The sequence below is a fragment of the Cynocephalus volans genome, chromosome 5 (genome assembly GCF_027409185.1).
Source record: "Cynocephalus volans isolate mCynVol1 chromosome 5, mCynVol1.pri, whole genome shotgun sequence".
NCBI lineage: Eukaryota > Metazoa > Chordata > Mammalia > Dermoptera > Cynocephalidae > Cynocephalus > Cynocephalus volans.
In genome coordinates, this window is record NC_084464.1 from 53,310,620 (window position 1) to 53,320,655 (window position 10,036).

At 50.4% G+C, this 10,036-nt stretch overlaps 1 protein-coding gene across 3 annotated transcripts in view; it reads right to left on the reverse strand.

Annotated features, from left to right (window-relative positions):
* The window catches only part of CCND3 (cyclin D3), an 86,139-nt gene extending 76,135 nt beyond the window's left edge, over window positions 1-10,004 (reverse strand). For 2 of the 3 annotated variants that reach the window (XM_063096615.1, XM_063096613.1), the window contains exon 1: window positions 8,626-8,881. The gene's annotated coding sequence lies outside the window, so the exon portion shown is untranslated. Of the gene's footprint in view, window positions 1-8,625; window positions 8,882-9,917 lie in introns of those variants that run through there. The other variant, XM_063096614.1, reaches the window with a different exon arrangement.
* Between the last annotated feature and the right edge of the window lie 32 nt (window positions 10,005-10,036).

Sequence of the window (10,036 nt, forward strand, 5' to 3'; positions counted from 1 at the left end):
GCTCCCTTAACCCAAAGTGAATATATTATAATGTTCAACCAAAGACTCAGCCATCTGTTCCAATGAAAACTGGCCATGCTGGAGATACTTAGAGATGAGGGAGAATGCCCAAACCATGAATACTGTGTTTGATCAGCAATTTAAGGAGACTTTTATGGCAATTTTGATGTGTTTTGTTTATACACTGACTTTGAACCCAACGTTGCATACAGTGCAGCTCCCCTGTACATGAGGAATGGACAAATGAAGAGTTCCAAGGTCCCTGAGACTTAGAGATGTTGTTGGATGAACATACCAGGTGGGTTAGCCCAGGAGTCCTAGACCTATTAAGCCCTGTCGTCTGGACAGAGTATGTGGCATCCACACCGGGCCAGGGCTGCTGCCCATTTCTGGGTGGAGTATCTGAGGCCTCAGGCCTTACTTGAAGGCCAAGGTCACAGGTCCAGCACCAGGAACCAGCTTGACCACCAGCTCCAGAGTTGGGCCCTCCGCTACTGCCCTGGTAACACATTCCTCCTAAAGCCTGAGCTGTGGAGAGCAAGGAAAGGAAAATGAGCATCGGAGGGGGAGCTGGAGGAAAAGCTTGTTTGTACCATCACCGCAGATGGGGCAGACGTGGTCGAGCTGATTCATCCAGGGATCCCCAAATAGGTCAGGGCTCCAGCCCCACTTTGCAAGGCTCAGGCTCACTCACCACCACCCACCGCTGCTTCCTGGGTCATGTGTGACACCTGACCCGCCTGCTGGGCCCGAGCTGGGTCATCCTTTCTCCTTCCCTTCCATCTTGCCTGGCTTAGTGGACAACTCTGAAGCTCCAGCCAACAGTACTGAGGGACCCAGGATGCTCTGGGCTTGCCCGGAGGATTCCAGCAACACCATCACACCTCCACACGCATAAGCATGTCACACACAGAGGCAGGTCAGGGGCCTACCAGCCTGCCCCCCCAGTCCTGAGGCTATGTATAGGACAACATCTCAACAGGGAACCTGGTGTTGTCTCACACTCCCCCTGGTGGGTGAGTACACACGCACGTGCTATGTACACACACAAAGTGCATGAAAAGTCTGACTCAGGTCACAGTTCTTTCAGCCACCAGGCTCTCAATACTGACCAGCTGTATGACCTTGGGCAAGTTACTTAACCTCTGTGCCTCAATTTCTTCATCTGTAATAAAAGCAAACCTTGTAGTATTCTTGTGAGGAATAAATGAACACAGAGTTAAAAAATATACGTAATTTACTATAAACTCATTTACAAATGGTACAGAGTATATGGAGGTGATTACAACAGTCCCCAGCACAAGGAAGTGTCGTGCAAAGATATGCTATTACTATCACCAACATCTTTGTGGCCATGTGTCTGGGAAGAAATGAGGATTCAGAGACAATCCACACAATAGATTCCCACAAGGAACACCAAAAATGACTCTTAGAAGCCATGTCATAGGAAAGGCAGGGAAGCAGAAGGAAAGAAGAAAGACTTTCTGAGGACCACCCAGGAGGCACCAAGCTCAAGTCCAGTGGTTGTAAAGAGTTTTGAGTTAGAACCAAAGAGGCTTGGCCAGGTGGAAAAATACTGTTTCCTTGGAGATCAAGAGATCTGAGAGAAAAAGTCAGCCGGGTCCCAGAGGTAGAAATCAAGTCAATACAAAGAAAAAATGGAGGCTGCCCCTAGGACCAGCAGGTACCAGCTGACTAGAAGGAAGAAAGAGAGGGCCTGGAAAAAGTAGAATGTTCTACACCCTGGCCTACACTCAGCTACCCAATATATCTGAGAGTTTGTAACCCCAAGATCCATTCTCACTGTGATGAAAATAGATTCCACATTTGAAGTGTCTCCAAATTAGTGGTTCTGCAATAGATACTTCTTAGAGAAAAGGGGGTAGAGCTGGTAGGAAAGGAAAAAGCAGCCTTGAATCTCAGGGGCCTACTGTTGGGAGGAAACAGTACTCCTCCCCTCCAGAACCCAAAGACAGCTCTATCATGTACCCTTGCCAGAGAAGAATAAACACTCCCCTGGGTCTTATTCATAGCTAATTCCACAGCACCCAGCATAGTGAGCTTAACAAACCTGAGCTCAAGAAAGATTCTGTGAGTAACAGATACCTTCCCAGGGACAGGCAGATGGGGGCTTCCCTTCCCCTGGCCCATCCTCCCTTCCCCTGGCCTCTCCTCTCCTCCTCCAGCTGGAGTCCAAGTTGGAGCTCAAGCTCTGCATCTGTCTGAGGCCCCTGCTCCAGCTTCCTTTCCTGGAATTCAGGGACCCCAGGGAAGGGCACAGGGAGGAGCAGTAGAGAGGGAGGAGAACAGAGAACAAGAAGGAGGGTAAGTCAAAGCAGAAGAAGCTGGGGCCAGAACTGGGAGTTTCTGGGACAGCCCCAACTTCAAGCATTCTGTCCAGCTGTCTGACCACAGGCCAGAACTTGTGGGCCAATTTTTATTTTAGAAAAGAGTGCGAAATGAAGCTGTAGGCAGGATGATGAGGAAAGAAATCAGGGCTGCCTCTTCGGTTCTGGATAGCTCGCATGCCCACCCCAAGGAGCGCAGACTGATCAATGATTATGATGATGGTATAATGGTGACAGCAGTTGTCACTCATAAGGACTTATGGCATGCCCAGAACTCAGCAGGGCTTTGTGTGTATTATCTCATGACCCTGGTACAGCGTGGGCACTGAAGCCTCAGCCCCTTAGTCTCTGTGCAACCACTCTGTGCCTCAGTTTCCTTATCTGTAAAGGCATAACAGTGCCTTCCTTCCTTGTAGGGCTGCAGTGAGGACACAAAAAGATGATACTTGTTATATAGTAGGCATTTGACTAATACCAAGAGTCTTCAAAAGCTGATGGAAAGATTCATACTATCTTTTAATGCCATTTTTCCATGAACTTTTTGAATTACCCTTGTATTACCTATTATTAATACTCACAAAGACCTGGTGAAATAGGGAGTATAGTTATTCCCACTTTACAGATGGAGAAACTGTTTCACACACTCAAAAAAGAGCCGAGCTAGGATTCAAAGCAGGGTGGTTTGTCTACAGAGCAAGGCTCTCTTGACCACTCCATTGTGGAATATACTAAAAAGCAAATGTACCTCACAGGGCCTGGTTTTCCAAAGCCTTGCAGTTTCAAATATTGACCTTGCGGAGGACTGGAAATTCTCCTCAGGCTATAAGTCTCTGGTGTAAGATAAAGATTTGTGGCACAACAAGGTTGCTGGCTCAAGGACAGACTAGTTACTGATTGTTATATAAAGATACTGAGAAATTGCTGCAAGAAGGAATGTTTGCTAAGATCAAGCTTTTGTTAATTGCCTTATGGAATGTCATGTGGCTTGTTTCACTAAAAGTTACCAGCCTATATTGTAAAACTATAACCCCGCCCATGTCTCTTCCTGTAACTTCCTGGTCTGGAAAATAAATGCAGGAAGAGAACCCCAATTTGGGGTTAATTTCCCAAGGAAGGGTTGCCTCTCACTGGAGGGTCCCAGGGAAGTTAACCACTTTGGGGCTTCTCACTGCTCAGAAGAGATGGGCTTTGAGTAATCTTTTGCATCTCCGTCACCCAGTGACAAATCTGTGAGGGGCAAAGCAACACTCCATGAGCGACAGCACCGATTAGTTGTTACGTACACAAATCTTACAGCCAAATGGCAGAGTGAGACTTCCAGCTCAGTCTGGCGAGTTAACTCAGTTGGTTAGAGCACCATGTTGTAACACCAAGGTCAGGGTTTGGATGGATCCCCTTACCAGCCAGCCACAAACAAAAAACAAACAAACAAAAAGAGTAGGAAGACTTTCAGCGGAGCCATTCTGTGTGAATAAAAGCAAGCTGCTTAACCTCTTCTTGCCTTGGTTTGCTCACTTGTAAAATGGGTGCCCTGCTTCATAGGGTTGTAGGGGGGTCACTAAGTGCTTAGAACTACTAGTCATGGCCTCCTCTGGGCCTGCCCTCCACAGTGCCACAGGGCTTGTAATTGTACCCTCTGTCCTTGCTCATTCGGGCCCTGCCTGCTGACCCTGGAGCCCTAGTAGCTCTGTGACTTTCTAAGGGTCTGAGGGGTCAGCAAGCAGATCTGGACCAATAAATGAGGCACCAGCAACCCTCTCCTCCCCCTCCTTTCTAGAGCCTCAGTCTTTCCCTCTCACCTTAGGGAGTGGCTGTCTGGGGGGAATTTCAACCGGGGTGGGAGAACTGGTCAGGCCGCTAAGGGCAAATAGTTTCAGAGGTAGGGCTTTTGAGGCCCCTTAAAGGAGATGATGTGGGTGTTGTGCCCTTTGAAAGACCATGCCACATTAGGTACCCAGCCGTGCCCCACGAGGGCCGCTGGCCTCGTCCTCTGCTCCTGACACACAGGTCCTTCTACCTCAAGGGCAGGGAAAGTCAGGAAGGGGAAAGAGGCGGTGTGGGAGAGATCCCTGACATGGGGAAGGGAGCTTGCCCCAGCAGCAGAGGTCTGCACATTCTGACCTGAACCTGGAGGAGACCTAAGGGCACAATCAATGGGGGCTCTGCCGGATCAAAGCGGCTCTCTGGGCCCTGCTGTGTAAACAGCTGGGGAAGGGGTGGGGGCAGAGGCCCCATGAAACCAGTTGGCGCCTGAAGGACCAAGTGGCGCTCTTCAACCAAGCCAGCTGCTCTGGAGCACACACTGGGCAACAGCGCCACCTGGTGGACAGATGGGGACTCCCACGGGCCAGGGCCAGTGGGAGAGCACAGGAATGAGGAGATGGGAGCAGGTGAAAAGTCAAAGTGGAGGTTTGGAGGCGGAAGAGGCTTTGACGTCTTCTCACTGACATAAGCCCCTCTTACAGAATACGCTCTAGACTCCCTTACCTGGTAACTCACTTCTTCAGAAGGAGATTAGGTAACGTCTTGCTAGAAAGCTCTTATGCTTTTTGGAAATCTGCCTCCAGTAGTTCCCCCACTGCGTACCCCAGGGCTTCCCAGGGCAACCTTTCAAATATTTGAATACAGCTATAATATCCCTCCTAAATCTTCTTCCCATTTGCTTCAGCCTTCCAGAGTTGGACCTCAATCTTTCAAGCACTGTACCTTTTTCTTCACTTGGCTATCCTTTTTTAAAAATATATTAACTTCCAACGACTCCCTTCCAATTCTACCCCCAAGCCATCTCCTCCCCACACTAGCAGCCTCATTTTAAAAACAACTCTAATCTCAACCTCCCTATTGTTCTGTATTTGATATGTTGGGGAAATCGAAACTCCAATTAATTGGGAGTTAATTTATAAGTAAAGTGCACCAGCTTTGAAATCAGACTGTGTTCAAATCTGGACTATGCTACTTACTAGCTGTGTGACCTTGGACAAGTTTCTTAGCCTAAGCTTCAGTTTCCTCATCCATAAGCTGGGGATAGAGGTATTTATATCTGGAGTTGTGGTAAATAATAAATGAGATACGCAGGTGAAACACTTAGGACTGATCCTGGCAGTATCATTCAACTCCTAAGTAGCCATTATAGCCACATTCCTCTGAGTTAAAGTCTGAGTTTAAGGGCAGTGCTTTGAGGAAGAGAAAGGTGAAGGGGCAGAAAGCAGAAAAGAAAACTTTCTGGAATTAGCATGAATTCCAGGTGAAAACCAACTAATGGGTCACTTGTTCCAATCCCATTTCTAGGGGTGTCCCTGGCCACTTGCAGTAATGGGGTAAGATGTGACAGCTCTTTGAAACTAAGAGGATTTAAAATTTAAATGTCTTTGTGGGCAAGATAAACACACCTACCACTCAACAGAGAAAGGGAAACTTGGCAGGGGCCCCAGAACTTTCCCCACCCCCAGCCCTCCCTAAACTTCCTCTTGTGGTTTCTCAAGAGTACAACCTGTTCTTCACAGCCAAGCAAGTGCCTGGGGCAGGGGGCCATGCATGCCAAGGGCTCTGCTGCACCCCACCCTATGAGTGTGGGAGGAAAGATGTGTGCGTGGCATAGGAGCAGTCTGGCGGTCTGTACAGTTCTGAGCAGTCACATCCTGCTTACCTGCTATCTCAGTGCAGCCACCCTCTACCCTGTTCCCACCCTCTACCCTCAACTCCAGCATCAACACCCATCCTCCAAAACACACCCCTCTCTCAAAGGAAGATGCACAAGGTAGTTTGAGCGGCACCACCTCAAGGCCTCCCCAGACTTGTGTGGAAGGCCATTGTGAAAAACTGAGTTTCAAAAAGGAAGTAGAAAAATAGCTGGAATCTATGTAAACTCTGTCTGCCCTGTGGCCTGGGTCCCTTGATGGGCACTGTCCCAGTCTACCTGGAGGGACTAGCTCAGACACTCACATGCAACAGCTACAGGGAAGAGAGATGGTAAGCATCTTAAGATTGTTCCCACTCAGGCTGGCCAGTTGGCTCAGTTGGTTAGAGTATGATGCTGATAACATCAAGGTCAAGGGTTCAGATCCCCGTAATGGCCAGCCACCAAAAAAAAGATTGCTCCCACTCTTGATATCTTCCTTTCTCAGCTACCAAGCAAGAATGTTCCTCTAGGAATCTAGAATACAAGGATCTTTGCTATTCTCAAAGATTCCCAACAAAAGAGGTGTCTTGGTTTCTCACATCCCCAGATTCCAGCTCATCACATCCATGTTGAGAAATTCTCTATTGCATCTAACTTTGGTTCTTTCCTCTTCACACACACACACACACACACACACACACACACACACACACACACACACACACACACACACACACACACACACACACACACACACACCCATGAGGAAAGGATACCAGATCTGTGCAGTCCCCACAATCCTACTCCTGGCCTGCTGGGGCTCTCTGTAAACAGTACTAGCACTACAGCTCAGCCAAGATTGCTGCTCACACTCTTCTGTATCACCCAAGATACAGGACCATGGAATCCCTTTAGGAAACTCCTCAGTTCCTGGCTCAAGTGCACATTCGATGTGGTCAGTCAAAGAGGCAGGCTAGGCTAGTGGTTAAGAACATGGCTTCCCAAGTCAAGTGACCTGGATCAAAATCCCAGCTCTGTCATTTATCTCATGTATCCTCTTTAGGAAGATGAATTACCTCCTGTGCCTGAGTTTCCTCATCTATAAAATGCCTACTTAATAAGATTATTAGGAGGATTAAATGAGATGTTATCTCTATACCACTTAGAGTACCTGACAATGCTATCTATATAACTGTTAGCTAGTATTCTGAGCCCTCGAAGCAAGGGAAACAGGAAGAAGGCACTTTGAACCATGGAGATCATGGTCTCAAGGACTGGGCATAGGCGGAGACCCAGCTGGAATTATCAGAGATGCTTTAAATTTCAAGTTCCAGGTATAGATGCTCTGACTTATTTACCATGATATTCTCGACTTCTAGCCTGTACAGATAGAGCAAACAGGTGTAGAATGAATTCAGAAATTGTGTGCCAATCATATCTCAAAGGAGCCCAGGAATTGACAGGGCAGAAGAATCTGCAGGGAATTAATGGGAGATCCACTTCTTCACCCATGCCTCGTCCCAAAAAGAACTGAGGTGGTGGACAGAGGGCAAGAACTTGTTAGGGGAAACGGACCAGAGTCCAAGGATGGGGAGTGGGTGCCCAGCATTGTGCGGACTGTCACAGCATCCCCAGGCAAACCCTTCCAGCTCCCAGTGCTGGGAATTCCTGGGTTCTTCGGAACCATCCCAGAAACTTGCCTTTCCCTGAATTCATCCTGTTCATTCCCATCTCTTCTTGTTGCCTTGACAGTGGATTAAAAATAGAAGAGACTGTTTCTGGGGGCCACCACATCCAATGCCCAACACCATAGTCTGGGTTCAATTCGGCTCTGTGGAATAAGTGCCCCCAAAGACTTCCCACCAACCTCGCTGCTTGGTGAACTATTGTTCTTCAGAACCCAACTCAAATGTGCTTTTCTCTCTGAAGCCTTCTCAGCCACCCCGGCCGCAGCACTTGGCACCTTATTTCTGTTGTTCTGTGACTTTACTAGCTGTGGATGAATAACACCATTGTACATTCGGCATCCCCTACAATGCCAGGCACACAGCAGGTGCTCAATCAATGCAGAGGAATAAGTTGATGCTTCGTGACTAACAGCAACCAATTTCTTCAGTTATTCCTCTTGCTGACATTTCAAGAGACACAGAGGCGGCTAAGACCATGACCCATGTACCCATCAGACACCACAGAAGGACGAACCCTAAGGGGTCCCTCCTTCCAGACCTGTCCTCTGTCCTTCCTCCCTTAGCCCTAGCTGGCTGGTGCACCCACAGGCTCCCTGCCCACACTGGTCTGCCCTCCTTCTCTCCTCCCACCTCTATCTCTGAGATATGAAGTACAGGAACAGCCCAGTAAAACCACTGGCTTCCAGGTGAGCTTGGAGGGAGGCTGTGCGGATGTTCGCACATACTCGTATTGAGGGGCTCAGGGCCTTTGGGGGCTTCTCTGCCCTTTAACTCCAAGAACAGCTCACTCAGAGGGAAAACAAACCGAGCTTTGGGAGCTAAAAGAGAGATGATAAGGGCGCGGCGACTCCCTTAACCCACCCTCCTCGTACCCCCAACTCCGGGTCTCCAGCCTGAGTTTCGAGGCCGCAGAGAAAGGGGGCGATGCTGACACCCCATCTATCCTGGTTTCTTCTGCCCCAAAGCCTACCTCCTTGGCAGGTGAGCCCCTCCGGAGCACCCGAGCACCGACTGTGGCCGCAGACGCTCTCTCCAGCCGCTCCTGGCTTCTGTCTTTGGGGAGTGGGGGGTGGTCGCAACCACCGGCCCCAGGGAGGGGAGTTCACCCCTCCCCCAGGCGCTCAAACACAGCCAGTCTCCACCCCTGCACGGCGTGTTTACAAAGTCCGCGCCGCACCGCAGATCCCGAGTTTAAAGCTGGGCAGGAAGTGGGGAAGAGGAGGCGGGGGAGACAAAGGGGCTGGGTACTCCGCTCAGCTGAGGTTTGGCCGCGTCTCTCCCCGCTCCGGCGCCGCGCACCCCTGGCCTGCAGACCCCGCCCCACGTGCCGCAGGGGAGGGGGAGGGGCGCCGCCGCGGCTCAGGTGTGGGCGGCGGGGCAGGCGCTGCGCAGGTTTGAGGATGAGGCGTCCGCGATTCATCCGCGCGGTGCCCAGAAACTCAACCGCAACAACATTAAGCGCGAAGTCTTGAACTCTTACTACACGGCAGGTACCGCGACAGACCTTTTCTGTGTATTATCTAATTTCCCTCCTGCTATCAACCCCACCCCAGCTTTACAGGAGGAACAGGCACAGTGAGGTTAGGTCATGTGCCCAAAGTCCTCCAGCTGGCCAGTGTTAGGATCAAGCCCAGCGTGTGTGTCCGGCCGGGCAGCCATAAACAGGGACCGATAAGGCACGGCGGGGTCCCCCCCCCCCGTCTCCCCAGGAAGCCCCAGTCCAGAGGGGTTGACAGGCGAGTGACAGAAAACCAAAGGCAGCCGCGGGGACACAACGCCCTGGGAGTGAGGCGGACAAGAGACGCGCCTCCCGCCTCCCGCCTCCCGAGCTCGGAGTAAATTGAGGGCGAGAGGCAGCGGGATGGAGTGGAAGACCTGGACCAGGTGGTCCTTAGGCTCTACTTCCAAGAGGGCCATTGATAAGCCGCGAGGCCCTCACACAGAATCACGAGGTTGAGTGCAACACGGTTTCCCCAAATTACCAGCTCAGGACAATGACCTGGGGAACGCGGGTTCCCAAGCCCCTCTCACAGACAGTAAGATCACTGGGACGGGGCTGGGCCCAGCCGAGTGTTACTAGTAATCAGACACGTTCGGAAAATCCTGCGAGTGTAGACGACCTACTGAGTCCTTCCAAGAGTGTGCTTTTTATGAGAAACGATTTCATATTAAAATGGGTTTCTTTTAACTCGGTGTATCTGACAACGAATTTTCCTGACCCATTCCCCACCCCACGGAAGGCCCCAGGAACACTTTGCTCACCAAAGGTCACGTGAGCTGGGGTCGTCGGATGCACTCCCCACCCGGCTGGGCTACCGAAAACCCAGAGGGGCGCGCGCCGCCCCGCCCCTCGCCGCCCCGCGACTACAAGTCCCATCTCG